The 22843-nt window shown below is 45.2% G+C and overlaps 1 protein-coding gene across 1 annotated transcript in view; it reads right to left on the minus strand.

The window, feature by feature from the left end:
- The window catches only part of LOC144823941 (SITS-binding protein-like), a 1005701-nt gene that overhangs the window by 520224 nt on the left and 462634 nt on the right, over nucleotides 1-22843 (minus strand). The gene's annotated exons all lie outside the window — the stretch shown is intronic.

Raw genomic sequence — 22843 nt, forward strand, 5'->3', positions numbered from 1 at the left:
TTGAAGTATGAGCTCCTTCCTCTCTTCTGTCCAGGAAGGGCCATCAGAATGCAGATGTATGCAGATGGATACTCAGCCGCACCTAGTCTTCCTGTGTTTTTGGCTGTCTGGAGGGAATGCACAAAGGGGAATTGTTGCCCAGCTCAGATGTGCATTGGAGACAGACTGCAAGGCACACAGAGCTGTAAGAGCAGAGATATGTCCGCTTTCTAAAAGTATGAGGATTCATCACTACCATTCCAAAGATATGAAACATGAAAAAAAATACTCCTTTCTGATCGGTAATTACAGCTTAAAGATATTTTAAGGAATTCACAATGTTGGCCTATAAGAGGAGCGGGCCTCGCAGCAGTGAAGGCGAATTTAACTGTTTGTGACTATCAGGACATGTGAAACACAATAGTACATGTCCTGCCTTATGCTTACACCGCACCCTGCTCTATAGATTACTTAGGGACTACCATAGGGGCGAATTATGTGCAATAAAAGGGGAGTTGAAGGCCTGGCAAGTAGTTTTAAATGCCAAGTTGACGTGGCAGTAAACTGCACACACAGGTCCTGCAATGGCAGGCCTGAGACATGGTTAAGGGGGTCTTATGTGGGTCGCACAATCAGTGCTATAGGCCCTTTTGTACCATTTAATCTACAGGCCCTGAGCACATGTAGTGCACTTTACCAGCGTCTCATAAGTACATTAAATATGCCAATTAGGTATGAGCCAATGTTATCATCTTTGGAAGAAAGAGCACAAACACTTCAGCACTTATTATTTCTTTTTTTTCTTGTTTTTTTTCTTTTATTTTATTGAGCAGTGCATAAAAATTAGTTTGCTAAGCTTGATAAAGAAAAAGCAAACATCCTTGTTTGATAGAGATGTAAAACCACATGAGTAGATGTTAAATAATTCATATTGCAAGATTACGCATTTTCAATATAAAGTGCTGACAAGAAAGTGCTAATTAGAATTTAAAGTGCAGTGGTCAATTTACAAAAAATACCCCAAAAAAGACAATCGATTTTAAAACAAAAGCATACATTATACATTACACGAATAACTACTGTGAAACACAACTTTGTGTCTCCTGTTCACTCTTAGTTCTATACTTCCTGGCTAGTATTGAAGATTATAACATATGTTGTTCGTTTAGCATTTAGCTAGTACCCCTAGTCATCAGATTTACATAAGCCAAAATATATTCTAAGCCAAATATTAAAAAGTTTAGCATAGGCCTCCTCAAACATTTTAGTTCTTTGCATTTTGGCCTGCTAGTGCCTCAGAGAAGGAGAATGAGCCGCCTCCATTCTCCATTTCTGTGTATTAAGCTGCATGCAATAGCAGTAACAATATACCGCAAACACTTGATGCTTTTTTTGGCCCTTCGATTTTCAGATGAGTAGCTAAACAAAGCAAGTATGGGCTCCAGCAATATATCGATCTGCATAATATCTGCAAGCTTCTGAAAAATGCTCTCCCAAAAATCTTGAAGGACTGGGCATGTAAAAAAGTATGACACCAGTCTCCTGCTCTATCTAGTTTACAACGAAAACACTCATCTGGCACTGCTGCATTCATCCGATGCAGTCTTTGGGGTGTAATAGGACAGCTACCTTGACAAAAAAAAAATATTTTGAAATTTGAGGTCCTCAGGGAATTCTGAGCTATATGTCCATTCTCGTTCGGTGATTGAACAGCCAGTGAAATGATTGATTTTAATCATAGGTTCCTCAACTAGAGGACTGTTCATGTTGTTCCATATGGCTCTATACCAATTTCCTACGCTAATTAAATTGATTTTACATAACATGCGCATCAGTACATACATTTCAGAGTTTAAAACAGTAGAGCTTGAGGAAACAAAGCTTATAACAGTGGCGGCTGGTGCATAGGGGCGTTGCCCCACTAGACTCAGACGAGGATCGGGGACTAGAGACAAGAAAGAGACACCACAAGCAATGCAACAGCCAGCAGCCTCAAATTAAGTGCTCACTGGCTGCCCCGTGTAGAAAACAAAACAAATACTGTTTTGTGTGACTGTTTTCCTAGGGAGGGACGAGTTCACAGCAGGTTAGAGACACCTCCTGCGCATGTGCTAGCTGGGGCGAGGACTATTGCTCGCCCTCAAAGCACATGCGAGAGGAGTGATGTCATCCTGAAGGGAGTGGCCAGAGAAAGCGGAAAATGGCTGCTTTCAAATGGGGCGCCTATGCTGCGCCCCAGGCGACTTCAGCAGTACGCCACTGAAATGAATAACGAGGGGCCGGGCCGACCCCTCTCAAGACAGAGCAGTGGGTGTTGCAACAACCTAAGCAGACCAGTCCCTTGCCTTCGCTTTGCGCTCTCCTGATTGGACAATGGGAGGGAGCTGAGGGAGTGGGCTGCGAAGAACCGGCCGACCACTGAGGAAGCTTTGAAACAGTAGTACTAATCCCCTTTGCGGTGCACCAACAATCCTGGGGCTGAAGAACCACGGTAACACACGTCCTTCGTGAACGCCGTGGTCTAATGTCTGAGGCTGAGCAGAGCAACACCGACCTGTTGCTAGCTGAGTACCTGGGGGAGACTATAAGTCCCAGCTGGACCACGCTGGGGACGGACAGGGAACAACCCCGCCAGAAAAAGGCAGGTGACCCAGCAGCTGGCCTCTGTCAGGGCCCTGTGGACTCTGGACTTCACCCTGCAACTAGTTCAAGGTAAGAGGGGGGCGCGGCTGCATTTGAGGCCTGTTTCCAGAGGAAACGAAAGTAGCAGCGCAGGAGCCGGCCCTGGGCACTGTGCCTCATGCATTAAGAGCCTGTGTGTGGCACCTGTTTTTTTTCCCTGTACTGTCTACTTCTGCGGGGTGAAGGTTAACATGTGCTCGCGCCTCGCACCCGTCTCTGAACAGAGATGCTGGCGAAGCGCTCACGTCAGAGTCGGAAATGGAATGCACTGGGATTCCATAAACCGTAGGTCAAACCTGAGCCCAACAACTTTCACTCCTTCCTACCTTCAAAATATTTCAGCAGGAGAACCCTCCCTAGCCCCAACCCATCCCACCGCTGGGCACTCAACCCGGACCTCCACGCCTCACCACCTTCAAATGTCACCAGCCGCCCCTGGCTTATAATGTGTTGCCCTCTAAACTGCAGTTTACTGTCTTGCACCCCTAGGCGTAGGTTTGTTTCAACCCATGTTAAGCATCTTTAATGGTTGTAAAAGTCACCTAATCTAGTGAACCCTTTCTGCTTACAGTGTTCCAATGTCGCTTTGGGGATGTTAATGCCAAAGTAGAGTAAAGGCATGGCAGTTCAAGGCTTCCCAGAGCCGAAGCAGCTTAAACAGGGGCGGCTGGTGACATTTGAAGGTGGTGTGGCGTGGAGGTCTGGGTTGAGTGCCCGGCGGTGGGAGGGGTTGGGGCTCGTCTGGGCCTAGTGGGGCAACGCCCCTTTCGCCCCTATGCACCAGCCGCCACTGCTCTAATACGATATTCCAGTATATGCAGTACTTCTATCTCGATCGTTTAGAAAATGTGGGTATTTTTTAAAAAGCACATAATTCAATCGAAAGATTATTTCGCCATCTCTATCAACATCAAATTGTCAAATATTTCAGTATTAGACATGATTTGGGCTATACTATCCAAAAGTGCAGAATGGTAATATGTCTGACAATGAGGTAAAGCCCCTCTTGCAATTTATCTAGATATAAACCTGCCATTTTTTTTGGGAACTTTATTTATCATTTTGCAACTTACATTAATACAAAATATGAGTGCTCACTGTCACACCACAATGCCAATGGTTTGAACAAATTAAACATTAAACACATCAAGGCTGTATAATTCACTACAAGTATACTGACATTTAGCAACATAAGCGAATCATGATGTCTCAATTCCATGGCCCTTCAGTTACAACCAATTGATAGTGGATCAATATTTTGGCCCCTTACAGTCCAGATCCAGAGTGTTGCTTAAAAGCGTGACTGAGAGTTACCTGCTGCAAGAGTCACTAGTAATCTGCCATAAAGTGTCACCCCACTCCAGTTGGTTCCCTACCCTGCTCTAATTGCGAGTCAGACATCGAATATGTATTAGCCGTCTAACTTCTAAGTGGGCCCCAAATGTCTTTGGGGCGTGAGGAGCGAGGTAGCATGGTAGCATATGTCAAACTGTTTGTGCAGCAGTAGGCTAGACTAGTTAGCTAGTTTTGCAAGGTGGGGGCCCTTTTTCTGCCCTAGGTAATAGCGATCTCTCTTTTGGCTAACAGGAATCCCATAGCCGCAAATGTTCACTGTCCCGTTGGGAAATTGACTACATATCCAAAAGATATGTAAATCAAGTGTTAAACCGAGCATAATTCCTAATGTGTGATGTATCTCTGTCCAGTAATGCTGCAGTTTGGGGCAAGTCCATGTTAAGTGTGCAAAGTCTGCAGGTGGTGCTTTACACTTCTCACAATGATGGTATCTAGATGGGTCAATTTTGTGTGAATGCTCTGGTGTGACATACATTCTACGCAAAAACTTAAAGTGCAATAGCTTATGCTGGCTATTCAATTATATATTGTTAGTGACTTCTCAACACTTTTCCTATTGGTTGTCTAGTATAGGATGACCCAGGTCGGATTCCCAGTCCTCACGTATTTTGGTGTCATTGAGAGGGAGAAGCGGCAAGCATTCTCTGTATAATTTAGAAATCAAATGTGCACCGCCTACCGTTTCTATGATGATGGTGAGGGGCATGAAAGTTTCAGGTTGTACAGGGAAACTAGGGATAATGGCTTGCAGTGCTGAGTGGACACTATTCAGAATGAAGCAATACTAAAGGGGATGATGGACGGAGCGTTTGAGCAAATCAAACACTCACCCCCAGTCAACTGATCTGGGTTTAATCCATCACCATTCTTTAGCTCACTCGGCCACCCCAGTTCAGACATGGATATGCAAATCAGTCTGACCCTGTGCCTCATGGGAACAGTCCAGCCCGAACTCACAAGCCATGTCTTCCCTGGACCGGAAACAAGCATCCTGGGACCGGTTTCGGATTCATAATCCTCATCAGCCAGGCTATCTTGAATCCAGTGGCCAAGTGAGCAAGGGACTCACGTCTGAGCATACCCTGCCACACTTAGGGTGAACAAAGCAATACTAAAGGGGATGATGGACGGAGCGTTTGAGCAAATCAAACACTCACCCCTAGTCAACTGATCTGGGTTTAATCCATCACTATTCTTTAGCTCACTCTGCCACCCCAGTTCAGACATGGATATGCAAATCAGTCTGACCCTGTGCCTCATGGGAACAGTCCAGCCCTAACTGCCAAGCCATGTCTTCCCTGGACCGGAAACAAGCATCCTGGGACCGGTTTCGGATTCATAATCCTCATCAGCCAGGCTATCTTGAATCCAGTGGCCAAGTGAGCAAGGGACTCACGTCTGAGCATACCCTGCCACACTTAGGGCGAACAAAGCAATACTAAAGGGGATGATGGACGGAGCGTTTGAGCAAATCAAACACTCACCCCCAGTCAACTGATTTGGGTTTAATCCATCACCATTCTTTAGCTCACTCGGCCACCCCAGTTCAGACATGGATATGCAAATCAGTCTGACCCTGTGCCTCATGGGAACAGTCCAGCCAAAACTGCCAAGCCATGTCTTCCCTGGACCGGAAACAAGCATCCTGGGACCGGTTTCGGATTCATAATCCTCATCAGCCAGGCTATCTTGAATCCAGGGGCCAAGTGAGCAAGGGACTCACGTCTGAGCATACCCTGCCACACTTAGGGCGAACAAAGCAATACTAAAGGGGATGATAGACGGAGCGTTTGAGCAAATCAAACACTCACCCCCAGTCAACTGATCTGGGTTTAATCCATCACCATTCTTTAGCTCACTCGGCCACCCCAGTTCAGACATGGATATGCAAATCAGTCTGACCCTGTGCCTCATGGGAACAGTCCAGCCCGAACTGCCATGCCATGTCTTCCCTGGAGCGGAAACAAGCATCCTGGGACCGGTTTCGGATTCATAATCCTCATCAGCCAGGCTATCTTGAATCCAGTGGCCAAGTGAGCAAGGGACTCACGTCTGAGCATACCCTGCCACACTTAGGGTGAACAAAGCAATACTAAAGGGGATGATGGACGGAGCGTTTGAGCAAATCAAACACTCACCCCCATTCAACTGATCTGGGTTTAATCCATCACCATTCTTTAGCTCACTCGGCCACCCCAGTTCAGACATGGATATGCAAATCAGTCTGACCCTGTGCCTCATGGGAACAGGGTCAGAATGAAGCAGTCCATCAAGGTGGCAGTTCGGAAGCGGTCGTCTTCAGCTACGGAGAAGACGTGGCTTCCAGGGAATAGATCCCCGAATTTGACGATATCGAATTAGGCAAGTGTGCGCTGAACTAGTTTTTCTCCCATAATGGGTAGCCACAGGGGGTTGGGAACTGGAAGGGCAGATGAATATAATAAGGGCGCTCCCATGAATCCACGCAGCTTGTCTCAGGCCTAGCTGGTTGTGGACACCGTTTGGATGTCGTTGGGGTCCCTAGGTACACCCTTGGGTAGTACTGCTGACAGGGTATCGGGGAGCACCAAGTCCCCTTCCGTACGTAGAAATGGAATTCTTGCATCCGGGTGGAACCAGGCATGGGTATAGCTACACTGTGCCACGAGGTAGTATAGTTTGAGGTAAGGAACTCCAAACCCCCCTCTATTGTATGGCAATGTAAGGATCTGCCCCCGGACGCGCAGATGCTTGCCACCCCCCCCCCCCCCACACCCATTGGATAAGGTGAGATCGCAGTATCTGGAAAAAACTGTTCGGAAGAGGTATGGGGATATTGTTGAACATGTATAAGAATTTGGGAAGGACGATCATTTTAATCAAGGCTACCCGCCCTGCCATGGACAGCGGGAGTTGCAGCCATTTCTCTATTTGTGATTCAAGGGCGTCCATTGCCTGTCCATAATTTAGTCGAATAATCTGAGCAGAGTACAAACACAGGTGTACACCCAAGTACTTGGTGGAGTCTGTGCACCACTCTGGTGGGAACTCAAGGTCCCACTGTATTGTGCAAAGAATCAAGGGGAATGCCACTGATTTGGACCAATTGATAAGGAGACCAGAGAACTGCCCAAATCTAATAGTCTCTCTGATTAGAGGGTCCAAATTAACCTGAGGGTCTCGCACTATAAATTAATATCATCCGCATACAAGGAGACTATTAGAGGGCCAGCGTTAAACTGAAGCCCCCGCTGTAAATGTCGCTCCTGGAAGTGGCGGACCAGGGGGACAAAAGATGAACAATAGTGGTGATAGCGGGCACCCCTGGCGTGTGCCTCGAGATAAAGAAAAGGAGCGGGATAATGTGCCATTCAGGCGCAACCTAGCTGAGGGGTTACTATATAATAAAGTGGTGGCGGCAATAAAGCCCTTAGGCATCCCCATCCTGCGCATAACCAAAATAAAGAAGGGCCACTCAAGGGAGTCAAACGCCTACTCAGCGTCTAACAAAATTGCTACCGCTGGGACCCCAGGGTCTATCCTGTGCAGGTCGGAGAAAAGTGTTCTTAGGTTTAAAGAAGTGGATCTGTGCGGGACAAATACGGATTGTGCAGGCGAGATGATAGACTCCAAAAGGAGGAATAGATGAAGGGCTAGCATCTGGGCCAAAATGTTGTACTCTAAATTTAATAGGGACAGGGGTCTGTATGAGCTTCATGAAGTGGGGTCCTTACCGGGAGAAGTATGATGACTGCTTCACGGAGAGTGGGGGGTAGTTAATTTTTCTCGAGCGCCTCAGCATATACCTCAAGTAATTTGGGTGTTAGTAGTTCTTTATAGGTTTTATAAAATACCCCTGTGAAGCCGCTAAACCAGGAGCTGTAGAGCCTCAATAGCGCTTACAATTTCCCCTGAGGAAAAAGGTTCGGCAAGAAATTCCTGTAGACATGTTTCTAGATAGACTAGGGCTATTTCTGAAAAATAAGCCTCTTGTGCAATAAGGTCATCTGTTGTCCTAGTAGAATATAATGTGGTATAATAATCTAGGAATTCCTCATGGATTTCAGCTGTGTCTGTGAGAACCCGGCCGCCCTGCAGGCGCAGTTCCGTTATATAGGATTTGGCATATGGGGGTCTAAGCATCTGCTCCAGCATACGGGCCAGCCTTTTCCCCTCGCCATACAGGCGAGCAGATTGATATTTACTGAGGAAGTGCATCTCGCGATCCAAGGCGTCCCTATAGTCTGGGAGAAGTGAGAGGTAGAGTGGCATGGTTGCTGTGGCAGAGCCCTTCTGTTAATGTATTGTCTAGTGTGGTCAACTCCCTTTCTATTTTGGAGATTGTGACCTGTAGGTCTTTTAGGACTTCCCCGTGCTTGGCTACACAGATGCCTCTAATATAGGGTTTAAATGCCTCACACAGGACCGCCCACATGTCAACCGAACCGGTGTTAATCTGAAAGTACTCCTCAATGGCCTCTCTAACCTCGGAATGAAAGAGATCATCATTAAGAGCCTGGCTAGGGAACCACCATTGGAGTTCATACCCTTCAGGTCGAGGGATCTTAAGATGGAGGAGCACGGGCGAGTGGTCGGAGGATGTTCTGGGGAGTGCCACAATGGAAGCGTACCACGAATAAGCCACTGAGGATAACAGCCAATTTTCAATACGGGTCCACGTGTTATGTTGTCTTGAGTAATGTGTGTAGCCAGGAACGGTGGAGTTGCCATGTCACCATACATCTATAGGCGAAAAAGTGTCACACAGGTCAAAGAGTACTGTTTGTGCTCTGGGCTTGGTGCCCGACGATGTGGAAGTGCTATCCAATGAAGGACTTATAAGTAAATTAATGTCTCCACTCATTATTAAATTAGTGACCTCCAGTTTAGTCAATTGTGCTTGTAGCGAATGGCAATACTCCCAGCAGACTATGTTGGGCACATAGATACATACGAAGGCAAGTGTATGACCCATCATTGTACCAGTGAAAATCGTATACCAATCTTCATTGTCATTGAAGATTGAATGCAAGTGGAAAGGGAGACGCTTATGAATAAGAATCGCCGTGCCTCTTGCGTAATTTCTAGCTTTGGCAAAATATCTATGCTGCCCCCAGCTCAAGGCAAACTGTTTTGTATCAGACCTTGGAAGATGGGATTCCTGTAGGAATGCTATGTCCACCTTGTGACGTTGAAGATAATGGAGGACATATTTGCGTTTACGAGTGTTATTGGGACCTCTTACGTTCCAGGACATCAAAGATAAATCTGAAGGGTCGCTAACATTATCTAACCTGCCATACAGTGTCATTACATAACTTCACAGTGTGTTTAATTTGCATACTATGGATAAATAAGACAGTGAGCATTATTGTAAATAAACAGGAACAATCTTCTCTGCATGCTAACCCACCGCCCGCCATCCCCCCCCAGTCCTGCCCCCCGATGACGAGGACCATAAACCTGCTATTTTAGTCCTGTCCTGCTTATTATTTCAAATGAATGTTTGGAAACATTGATTGAGTTCTCTAAATTATGATTTACTAATAATAATGGGAAGTGTAGTAAAACAAAAAAGCACTAATGGGAGAATTGAAATTTTTATCAAAGCCACTCTTCCAATAATAGATAGATAGAGATGATTCCACCTATCCAACAGTGCCTTAATTTGTGTAAGGTCGTCTTATAGTTTAAATCAAATATTCTAGAGTAGTCATGCGTTAACTAGATGCTTAAGTATCTAATTGGTCATTGAGGCACATATTGAGACTGTAGATAATGAGGGAGTTTCTTTGAAGAGGTATTAAACAATAGAATTTCAGTCTTTGCATTGTTTACTTTATAACCTCCAACTCCAGTGAATTCTGTCATTGCATCCAACATAATCCGAATATTCGCTATGTTTGGTTGAAGATATAAAATAATATCATCCAGGAAAAGCTTGACTTTAGGCATCCTAATTATTGGAGGAATGATTGTAGTGTCACTTCGGATCTTGATAACTAATGGCTCAATAAATACCAAACAACACAGGGGACATGGGGCAACCCTGACACGTGCTACAGTTAATTTTAATCTGCCCTGCTGCCTTCACATTTATATTCACTTTAGATGTCGCACCTTGATTAAGATTCCATAACATTTCTAAAACTGACCTGTGAATCCATATTTTCTTAGGATAAATAATAATGCTTCCCAATTTGCAAGGTCAAATGCCGTCTCCGCATCCATAATAAAAATAGCGTTTTTTGTTTTTGTAATTTGCTTGCGTTAAAAAACCTAGCACTAACTGAAATGTGTCTACTTGGAAAAATACGCATTGACCTCTATGTATTAGCCCATTAGCTACCAGTAGGATGCGAGAGGTCTACATTCTTGTAAATAGATTTTAATCAGTGTTTAACAAGCTTATTGGTCTATAAGAGTTAGCATTAGTAGCATTCTTATCCTTTTTGAGAAAACGTACGATAAATGACTGTTGACTGTTGTTGATAATTGACTGATTGTAGAATAAGTTTCCAAGTTCTAAACTGATTGAATAATTTTACAAGAAATTGTATTAGTTGTTTGGAACAAACCTTAAGAACTTTCATGATGATGCCATCTCCATTGCACTCCCTACCATCAGAGGAGTGCAATGGAGATGGCATCAGCGCAAGAGAGACCTAGGACGACCGAATCTCTTCCAAAATTGCAATATTTTGCTGTCTTGTTGCCTGTGGCAGAAGGACTTAGCTGGCTTAGGACTGGAAACCTCCTCAGTTTTCTCATTGACATTCCTATAATTTCGTGGAAAGACTTCAAGCAATCTTGTTACTTTTATCCAGTAAGGACTGTGTCTCTGAATTTTCAATTTTGTCAATTATCTGTGTTTGTTTTTCAGTAGTCTAGTAGACCATGCAACAAACTTCCCAATATGCTGGCTGGAGCTGGCCACGAGGAGCAAAACAAACCCAAGATCATCAAGATAGGTCCTACAGAGCCGGAGGTACATCCATTTAAACCTCAGTTCCATGGGGGGACCGAGTGTGAAAAAGAAGTGTAGTGCATCTCAACAATGAACAACTGTTCCCCAGGAAAACATTGATACACCGTGGGATAAAACAGCACTCCATATTTTTCCTACGCCATGTTTTTTATATATAAATTTGCTTTGGGGAGGAAATGTGAGTTGTGGTCCCTCCCTGGCCTCTATCGCCTCAGACCAGTGCATAAGGACGTCGTTCCGTAGATCCCATTGCCCATGACCGAAGCAATCAGTCACTCAAGGAATTATTTAGCATTCAAAAAGAGTGCAGCAAATCACTTGTGAGGGTCTCAAAGCACTGGAGTTGCTCACTGCTTTGTGGTGGTCTGATTCATTTGAACAGCCAGGTCTTGAGTCCTTTCTTGAATTGCTGGAGTGAAGAGGCAGTCCGGAGGTATGGGCGTTCCAAGTTTTGGCTGCTTGGTGTGAGAAGCAGCATCCTCTGCTTTTGCAGATTCTTGGGATGTTTGTGAGACAAAGGGAGACAGATCATAGGTGTCTGGTCGGTTGGTGGAAGGTCATGCTTTTGTTGATGTATGCAGGTCCTTCCTTGTGCAGGGCTTTGAATGTGTGGGTCAGTATCTTGAACTGGCATTTCTTCTGGATTGGAAGTCGGTGTAGCTTCCTGAGATGGGGTGTGCTGTGGGTCTGTCTGGGGAGGTTGAGGATGAGTCTTGCCTCTGTGTTTTTTATTGTCTGTAGTCTCTTCAGGAGATGTGGGTGATTCCTATGTAGAGGGTGTTTCTGTAAATCAGCCTGCTGGTGACGAGAGTCTGAGTGATGGTCCTTCTGGTGTTGACTAGGAGTCACCTGAAGATCTTGCTGAGCATGCCTAGGGTGTGGAACCAGGCAGATATGACTGAGTTGGGACGCTTTGCTGCATCTTTTGTTACCTGCTGGGACTCGGCGCTCTTGGTTCTTTTGCGCCACTCCTCGCGGTACCCGCTTCGCGGGTCCCGCTTCGTGGGGAGTCTTCTGTGCTCTGGCGGACCTGAGGCCATTGGTGGTGGCGGCCATTGGGCATTGACTGGGGGTGTGGAAACTACAGGCAGGGCTGCGAGCGAGTAGCGGGTCCGGGACTCCAACTCCCAGGAGCACCCGCCAGCCCGCATTACCGGCACCTGGGCCGCTCTCCCTGCTTGCCCCGCCCTCCAACGTGTTTACAACCTCTAGCCCCTGGACACAACTTGGGACGCTTTGCTGCATCTTTTGTTACCTGCTGGGACTCGGCGCTCTTGGTTCTTTCGTGCCACTCCTCGCGGTACCCGCTTCGCGGGTCCCGCTTCGTGGGGAGTCTTCTGTGCTCTGTCGGACCTGAGGCCATTGGTGGTGGCGGCCATTGGGCATTGACTGGGGGTGTGGAAACTACAGGCAGGGCTGCGAGCGAGTAGCGTGTCCGGGACTCCAACTCCCAGGAGCACCCGCCAGCCCGCATTACCGGCACCTGGGCCGCTCTTCCTGCTTGCCCCGCCCTCCAACGTGTTTAAAACCTCTAGCCCCTGGACACAACTTGGGATACTTTGCTGCATCTTTTGTTACCTGCTGGGACTCGGCGCTCTTGGTTCTTTCGCGCCACTCCCCGCGGTACCCGCTTCACGGGTCCCGCTTCGTGGGGATCTTCTGTGCTCTGTCGGACCTGAGGCCATTGGTGGTGGTGGCCATTGGGCATTGACTGGGGGTGTGGAAACTACAGGCAGGGCTGCGAGCGAGTAGCGGGTCTGGGACTCCAACTCCCAGGAGCACCCGCCAGCCCGCATTACCGGCACCTGGGCCGCTCTCCCTGCTTGCCCCGCCCTCCAACGTGTTTAAAACCTCTAGCCCCTGGACACAACTTGGGACGCTTTGCTGCATCTTTTGTTACCTGCTGGGACTCGGCGCACTTGGTTCTTTCGCGCCACTCCTCGCGGTACCCGCTTCGCGGGTCCCGCTTCGTGGGGAGTCTTCTGTGCTCTGTAGGACCTAAGGCCAATGGTGGTGGCGGCTATTGGGCATTGACTGGGGGTGTGGAAACTACAGGCAGGGCTGCAAGCGAGTAGCGGGTCCGGGACTCCAACTCCCAGGAGCACCCGCCAGCCCGCATTACCGGCACCTGGGCCGCTCTCCCTGCTTGCCCCGCCCCTCCAACTTAGTCCCTATATCTGTATTTGGCCTATCCCGCTGCGCGATAGCGCGCTGGAGCGTGCCTGGGAGAAGCCCGGGACAAGGGCGGGGCCGTCTGTGGCCGTCCGAGGCCGGACGAGGTTGGGTTGGGCCACCCCCTTGATATTGTGTTATTGGCATTTGGAATTCACAAACTCTTGGGTATATAGTGTTGGTTTGCACTCTCCTTATTTTAGTTGTCACCACCTGAAGGGCGGTCAAGTACACAATAACAACATGACCCTGCGTTCTGGTAAAGAAAGGCAGGTTCAGGTATCAACCTCAAATGGGGTGTTTACAGGTACTATTGATCAGTTCTTCAAACGTACCACTTGCATTTTGGAAAAAGAAATAGCCCTGGCCGAAAAACGCTTATCTATTGATTTGGTTACTGGAAAGCGCTCTTCACTAGGGAAAATTGGGCAGGCTGTTTCCCCGGCTCCCCTAACCCAATTAGTTTGTACTGATAGTAATGTTATAACAATAGATCCAGTAGCAATGGACCAGGAACTGGAGGGGGGTGATACCGCCATTGCACTAGACTCATCACATGACAGTTCTTTTCACCACAATTTAGTAAATATCGTGACTGGTACTTCGGCCAGCTCCAGCATCGTATTAAGCCCAGAACTCAATTCCCGACCCCCAACATTGGACAATATGCCCATACATACATCCAGTAAAAGGAAACGGGTAGATTCACCACAGAAGGGGGGCGTTATGAAGGTTTCGAAACCAAACAATACTCCTACATCTACAAACATCACTGTAGCCCCGTTGTTAAACCCCCCCAGAACAATAATTCCCCTATAAACGATGATGAAGGTATCCTTCTGGATAAAATTGAGTTGCTAATTAAATCTCTTCTTCTGCCCCTATTTGAACGGACAAGGTTATTATACAATAAAATGGAACAGATGGAGGCATTAGTAAGAGAAAATGTGGGAACTCTGAAAAAGATAGAACAAATAACTGCCCCCATAGGGCCAATATCAGTGTGTACCCAGCAAAAACCATCTAATAATGGGAATACGGGGCAAACGGCCAAACCTGTATCTTCACTTTCTAGAGTTCCACAGCAGAAGTTGGTCACTGATAGGGCTAAGCGTACACCTGTAAAGCCCACATCTCACAAGGCAGGCCCAGTTAATAAACCTCAGAGTACCCCTAGAGGATCCCCTAAACCTAACCATCCATTGGGTCATGAAAACTTGGTTAGGAAGACAGTTCCCTCCAGAAAGCAATGTGTCAATCTCCCTCCCGAGTCACTACCTTACACTATAATTTTAATGGGAGTGGCGCCCTTAGGGGAAGGAAAGGTGGAAACGCACAGAGATTTACATAATAAAGTCAACTTCTGGCTAAATAAGAATCGAGCTCTTCCACCAATGTCCAAAACTAAGATCCTTAATGTCAGAAGAGTAGACTGGGTAGGTTATAGTGAAAAAGACCTCGAGGGGGACTGCATAGTTGTTAGCTTTAGCGAACCATGGGTAGTGGATTTTATCTGCAGGGAACCAAGATTTGGAAGGGTGGGTGACATCCAAACACTTTCCCTCCATTACTTCTATCCTAAATTAAATATATCTAGAGGGTATCCCCACCAAAAGACATTCCATCACAATAATAGATCAAGAGGAAGATATCCTTCTGTAGTGGCTACTTACCCTATGTTCTCACCCCACCTCTCAAATAGATTTGCACTGATAAGTGGCTTGGATGGTGTAGACTGACTGGATAGGGGACTGTGGACAACAACACTAGAGTGCCTAGACTGACTCGCAGACACATGTCCCCCCATTCCCTACACTCATTGGAGGTGGATAGTAGCACCCAAAGCTCTAGAATTGCTGCAGAAGTTTCATTAAGGGAATTAGAAGGAGAGGGTCCCCCCGGTATTAATCTGGTAGATGGCTGCGAAAATAACTTTTCATCGGAAGAGAGTAGCAGGGGGCACACCGCCTCTATTGCAAACGAATCAGCTGTTCAGGCACACTCTCTTAAGATAGCCTCCTGGAACATTGCGGGGTTGAAAGGGAAACTGGAAGGGGCTGAATGGGGTGATTTCATAGAACAATATGATATCCTAATATTCCAAGAAAGCTGGTCAACTGAGGCAGTTTTTCGTTTAGGTTATCTAAACGTTTTCAAACCAGCCCTTAAGGGGACAAAGGGACGACCGTCAGGTGGGCTAGTTGTTTGGATTAGACAATCGCTTTGCTATAGGCCTCTCATGTTGTTTACCCCAAATGCTGACATTATGGGGCTAAAACTTAGTAGAGCAAATTATGAGGACCTGTATATAATTAATATTTATGCAAGGGGACTACCAGGAGGAAAGAGCCCTGCAATAATAGAGGACCTAGACATCCTAATGAATACGATTGGCAGAGACAAGTGTGTTACAGTGGCAGGGGATTTAAACTGTACGTTTGAACCACTGTCCTGTCTGGATGATGGTTGCTACGGAGAGGTAGATGAGTTATGGAATATCCCCAGCCTTGCCATAGCACCAGTCAAAAAGGTTACTGAGGCCGTACTGCAGTGGCTCGGTTTGTGTTTGGAGTGGGGTTTAAGGGCAGCAAACGGAAGGTCAAAATCCGATTTAGCAGGAAAAGCTACTTTTGATAACGGCTATAGTTCTAGTCGGATCGATTATTTTCAAATCAAAATGGAGTTTTGGACACTACTAGGGGATATGGAAATCATTGGGAGACCAGAAAGTGATCACAACCCCTTGGCAATTAAACTGAAAATTGATGTGATTTGTTTAGAAAAAACGCAACAAATTGTATCACAGCTGAGACTGTCCTCACTAACGATTGTCGTAGGGTTCGCTGGTGCAGGATCCTGGATGCCCCAGCCACCATTGACAACATTTCTCAAGAGGTGTCGGAGGCGGTTATAAAAGCAAGGTCAATATTTGACGAAATGGGGTCACTGGAGCAAATCAGTACAATCCACGAGTCCCTTTTTGTTAAACTAAAAACCTTTTTTACAAAACCTGGAGTTGTAGTGAAAAATGGTGGGAAACCCTCAGGTGCCAATTGGTACGATAAAACCTGCCGTAATGCCCATAGCGCCCTGATTGCTGCTATTAAATCTAGAGTAACTGTAGATATCCAAGAGGAAAGGCTGAAATATAGGAAGGTTTTAAAGCATGCAAAGACCTCATGGGACGATCTTTGCTGGCTGGAACTTTATGAGGCCAGCATGTCCACAAACCAGATTAAATTTGGGCAGGTAGTGAAGTGGGGAGGGTCGAGAGACCTGCAAACCCCAGCAAACCATGTCCCCGCTGAAGACTGGGTTGAGTATTTCTCTTCCCAGTTCTGCGGCATGGCGATGGGAAGTAACAATGCAGGGGCGCATAACATGTTAGTCCGTCCGGAAGCTATTAGTGGGCCCCTAGTTTTAAATGAAATCGAGGCGGCAAATGCACTAAGGTTGGTCCAAGCTGGTAAAGCACCCGGTATGGACTGCGTCCCAGCGGATCTTTTTAAACATGATTTGGATAACTGGGTTCCCTACATAACTAATCTGGCTAATGCCATCGCCAGAGGTGCCAGGGTACCCGACTCCTAGAAAGGGGCCAAAATCCTTCCCGTATTTAAAAAAGGCGATAAGACCATTCCAGGGAACTATCGCCCAATAAGCCTTATAGATGCCCTGCAGAAAGTCATAGCTAGAATGCTGTTGGGTAGAATCCAGATTTGGATGAACGAAGAAAATATCCTGTCCCCGTTGCAAGCTGGCTTCAGGGCATGTACAAGCACTGTCGACCAAGTGCTAAGATTCATTCTGATTTACTGGAAGACAGTGTATTTAGGTGAGGGCACCATATACGCAGCGTTCGTGGACCTCAAATCCGCGTTCGACTTGGTCCCAAGAGAGAAGATGTGGATGGCCTTAAGGCGAATGGGAATGCCACCAGAACTCCTCGAACTAACTATTAGGCTGCATGACCAAAATTTCGCCAGAGTTAGATGGGGTAGCCAGGGACAGGTGACTGAGTCCTTCCCAGTGTCACGTGGTGTAAGACAAGGGTGTGCCTTGGCACCTACTTTGTTTTTACTTTTTATAAATCAAGTAGTGCAGTTTCTAGCAGCTACACCGACCGATGCGCCAGCTCTGGGTGGGACTAAGTTTCCCCTCCTAACTTTTGCCGATGACACTTTGATTTTGGCAAAAACACAGGTGGGACTCCAGACTGCAATAAACAAATTTGTGGAGTTTTGTAATATAAATGACCTCGAAATTAACGTTTCGAAAACCAAATTTATGGTCCTGACTAAGAATAAACCATTAAGGGGTCAAGTTACGATGAATGGTACTATATTGGAGCAAGTAGAGGTGATGACCTACTTAGGGGTGGTTATAGACTACAGGCTGCGCTGGAAGGAGCAGATTGAGGCACTTTGTTTAAAATTTGCCCGTTTATCGGGATGCTTAGTTAAAGAACAGCGATGCTCCCAAACCAAAAGGGTCTTTCCAGCACTTAAAATCTATAACGCAAAAATTAGCTCAGCCATCCTCTATGGCTCGGATTTATGGCGTATTGTAGATCTTGCCCCTTTAGATAAAATCCAAAACAAGTTCCTCCGTAGCCTGGTAGGGCTCCCACAATCAACCCCTTATGTTAGATATGGGCTGCCACTCCATTAAAAATCAGACTCGTTATAGGATGGTAGCCCTGTGGAGACGTATTTGGTCCACACCAGAACTCTCCTTGTTTGCCAATGAGATTCTGGATGTAAGATCGATAATGGGGTCAGGTAAACTACTTTGGTTTAGGACTATGAAGGCCACACTTTATAAAATGGGTCTTCACTTACAGTGGTCAGATCCGGGAAATCAGGTATTCCCGTCGAAAAAGGAATTCAAACTACTCTTTTGGACAACTGTAAAGGAGGACTTCGTCTTGCTCTCGCAGACATCCAGTTTGACTGGTCTCTTTCTGCTCCACAAAGTGGTCCCTCACACCGAGACTTACTGGGAAAATATTACTAAAAGTGCTAATAGGAAACTTTACCACCAATTTAGAGTTGGCACATTACCAGTAAGGGTATTTACAAATAAATGGCGTAACCAATCAACCATGTTCTGTCCCTGGTGTAGTGAGCTAAAGGAAACTGTTGGCCACCTCCTCTTCGCTTGTCCAGCCTACTCCGCACCCCGTCGCAAATGGCTTCAACCCATTTGCAGAAGGATTAATCTACGGGTGTGTGAGGAAGCTATGGTAGTGTTAAGATCAAACAGTGCAGAGTGGGTGTCCATAGGTATGGCGAAATTCCTTGGATGGGCTTGGATCATCAGAGCCAGACATTTACTTGGTGAAAAATGAAAAACGAGTCAAATGTAGGAACCAATTGTATTAAGTCACTATGTTTTAGGATTGATTTGTAAACTTTTTAATGATCCATGAAACGTCTTTCGATACCATTTAATTGTATTTTTACTGTGTAATGAATGAATTGTATTTTTAACATCTATTATGCCGCACTCTGTATATATTTTATCGTTGTCTTTTATGAAGAAATTTTCGAAATAAAGACGTTTTGAACTGAACTAACTGAGTTAACCTATTTCTTCATAGATAGCTTGCTGTCTATGATGATGACAAGGTTGCAGGCATGGTCTGTCGGGATGGGGGAAGGGCTGAGGTCAGAAGGCCACCATGTCTCGTTCCAATGGTGAAGTGTTGTTCCCAAAGATGAGGACTTCTGTCTTGTCCGTGTTGAGATTGAGAAAGTAGTCCCTCATCCAGTTGGCGATGTTCATCATACATCTGTGGAAGTTGGCTCTGATGGTAGAGCAGTCTTCTGATAGCAAGAGGATGAGCTGGGTGTCGTCGGCGTAGGAGATGATGTTGAGTCCCTGTGATCTGACTGTGCTGGCCACGGAGGTCACGTATGTGTTGAAGAGGGTAGGGTTGAAGGCCGATCCTTGGGGGGCACCGCAGATAATGTTCTTGGGTTCCGAGATGAATGGTGGGAGAAGGATTCTCTGGGCTCTTTCAGTGAGGTACGGTGCAATCCATTTGAGGGCATCTTACTGAATTCCAGTTTCGAGGAGTCTGTTGATCAAGATGTGATGGTAAATGGTGTTGAAGGCAGCTGACAGATTCAGGAGGATGAGGGCTGATGTCTCCGTGGCTGCGATCAGTGTAGTAATTAAAAGGCCTGGTGTATTTTACCCCTTCTGTGCCCGTGTATTGGCCCGTGTATTGGGTGGACAGGGGTCCACAGACCTCTTGTCCCAATGCTCTTGCTCCTTGAGGACAGAGGAAGTGCCCTGAGCAGAAAAGAACCTGCCCCCACTGGATGGGAGCATACCAACATATGTACCCACTACTGTGTGCCACACAAGAGCTGCAGCTCTCACAAAGGGATTCAACTAGAGCCACAGGGAAGCCCCCAACAACCCCCAAAGGCTTTTATGTGTCCTGGATGGATCCAGAGTACCCCAAATCAAAAGAAACATGTGGTGTAAGGCAGCATTATACATCACTAAATATTTTTGAGAAGCAGTTGAGTCACTAATATCATATTTAAGCCCAAGCCCTTTTGAGTGCCCTAAAAGCCATTTGGCAAAGTTCTAGATTTACATATGTGACCTTGAGGTACCCCTATACCGGCAGAGGCACTACCAATGGTTAATGAAGAGTGTTTGGGAGAGCTGTAGAAGGTGAAGCAGCCCTCCCCAGATAATTTTTAAAAACTTGCCTGAAGTCTACTAGTGGGTTAGATTCATGCCCCTGGAGAGAGTTTTTACTTGATTTCAAGCTCTCCCTGAGGCTGTACTTTTATGCATGGGCTTGGGAGTGTAGGAACTCTTGATGGCTGTTTTTATGGATGCTGTTGCAGTCTAATAAAATTAAAAGAAAGCGTTTAACACATGGTATTAAATAAATACGTTATCAGTGTTTATCAATGCAAGGTTCAATGGCGTATTCTCTTTAATTGAAGATTATAACATGTAATGGCTATAGGTACTGCTCTCATTGATTTCATTCATGTTCCTTTGGCGCATTGTAACATGTGGCTGTTTTTACTGATGTGGTGACATTCTGATTAAGCCAGTAGACCTGCCTTATTGATAATAACATCAGCTTATATTGTGATGATGGTTCTAGTATAAGTGGGGGGTATTGTGATGCTGTCTGTAGTATAGGTGGAGAGTATTGTGGTTATATGGTTCAGGACCCTAGCAGGTGTGTAACAAGATATAAGGGTGTCACCAAATATATTTACCTGATTGCATATATTTGAAATCTTAGACACAGATTTAATAGTGTTTGTGTAATAAAAGCACTTTTTCTAATCAATAAAACAACACTGCATGTACATTGTTGTGTACCAGAAAGTTAGGGTTACTAGCCCACACCACCTCTCCTAAGTAGGCCTTGCACTGCTCTGCTTTCCTACCCTGAGAGAGTAAAGTGCTACAATAGTGTATTTGGTTCCCAGTAAAAAAGAAAATCAGCAGGCTTGTTACTTGTGAACGATTTACATCCTTTGCAACTGTAACCTAATTTCTTACAAGAGATGAAACAACAAAGCCCTGCAAAAAAGTGATGATTACTTCAAACAGATCTCTTCCAAGTGTAACTGATTACTATTAGTTCTGGGACACATGCTACCTTGGAGCCATAAAACCTGAGGGTGTGTGAAAGCTTTACAACAAACCTATATACAGATATTGTGAGCAGGTATACATTTAAAAAAATATATATATTTATTGAGATCCATAGCAGAAAAATACATAGACATCCATTATTAGGTATGACAAAACAAGACAAAGAAAGAAACCATGGTCCTGCATAGTGTACCATTACATGAAAATAACTGAAAAACATAACAGTATCATTTGGCCAAAACTCATTATCCTTCCATATAGTTTCTCATAGCCCCCCAAACCTGTAACCCGAATTTCCTTTTTATATATCCTTTAACAGCATTTAGACTGTACTCCATATTAGAAACATTAAACAACTTATCGAGCCACATTTCGAAAGAAGGAGCCTCTTGCTGTAACCAAATGGACGCTATTGATATCAATGATACTGCCGTAGCCATAAAAATGAAGTAACAGTATTTATACAATAGTTGCCCCTGGCGCAGTTCTTCCCCAATCCCTAACACCATCATAGATTGAGAGATTTTAACGGGAGCCCCCATAATTTCCGAAAAAAATCTCTCTATCGAACCGATCAGAGGATTAAGTGCAATACAGGCATATAACACATGTAGCATATCTGCGCTGTCAGCTCTGCAGCGAAAACATTTTCCATCATGCTAGCCCCACACTTCATCATCTTGAAGGAGGTATGATATAAATTAAATAACATTTTATAATGTTGACTTTTTAAATTAGCTGCCATAAAAATCCTCCCAGATAAATCGATAGATTTCTCCAATGAGATTTCAGGGTTTCCCAGCCAAGTTCTCCATTTAATATTATACTTTTCCAAATCATCTGTTCTTCCCTCTAAGAGTGTTTTATATATTAACACAATATTTACCTGCAGCCACGGCCGGTAGTAGGTGTAACTCCAGGGCGGTGACGTGGGGAGGAGGAGGGGCAGGCTGGGGGGTAGTAATGTATGGATTACGGAATTTAACAGGTAAGTAAACATATAAATAAATAAAACAAATTTCGTTGCGAGCACTGCATCACATACAGATATTGGCCTCAGTTCAGGATTGCGGTATCTCCCCTTTTTGTGCCGTTTGATACACCTTAAGCATATCAGATTTAATATCTTGAAAAAAGGTCTTAAAATTTTCCAGCAGCAGTTTATCAGGTTCTGCAGCATTCCTTACTGCAAGAGAGCTTATGGCCTGTACCAATTCTCCCAGTGTAATGGGCTCATCAAACATCTCGGCATCCGCCTGATCCAATTGGCCCCACAATAAGGTTGGGAGTCCTAAATCCATCAAAGAACACTCCGTGTCCTTTCCTGTATATAACTCTGTATAAAATTAAAAATAAAACTTTAAGAATTTTCTAGGGGATGTACACCATGACCCCAGCCATGTTTTTAATCCCAATTATTCTTTGTTTGGCCTCCTTTATACGCAATTTCTGGGCTAGACAACATCCCGTAGCCTCCCCATATTCATGACACTCTTTTTTATAAGTTTGATATGGTATGCAATTTCCCTGCTCCAAACTAAGTTTATTGTGGATTTACACCTAGCTAGATTATTCTGTAATGCTACAGTATTATGTACTGTAACTAGCCCATTTGCCAATTCCTCTTCAGCAATCTTAAACTGGTTATATAATACCTGTGTTGCCTGCTTAGCTAGTTTCTGTTTATAAAACCCATAACTGTGTCTCCCCTCTGAACCCAGCTTTAAATGTATCTCAGATAATCCCCCAGGACGCAGAGTGCCGATTATACTGAAAAAAACTCCATTATCCAGGCGTTTATATGCTCTATAAACGCAGCATCCATCAAATGCTTTCTAGCAGGTATACATTTAAATGTAAGCTTCATCAACTGACATCAGTAGTCAATTCTAGCTAGTTATCCAAGGCTGCTCACAAAACATATTCAATACATCTAGAGACATTATAATTATGACTCCATATTGCAGGATTTTGTATAAAATGTTATCATTATGAAAACCAACCTGTTCAATTTGCCATGTTAGGAGTGCGGCCCAAAATACG

The sequence above is a fragment of the Lissotriton helveticus genome, chromosome 3_1 (assembly GCF_964261635.1).
Source record: "Lissotriton helveticus chromosome 3_1, aLisHel1.1, whole genome shotgun sequence".
Classification (NCBI taxonomy): Eukaryota; Metazoa; Chordata; class Amphibia; order Caudata; family Salamandridae; genus Lissotriton; species Lissotriton helveticus.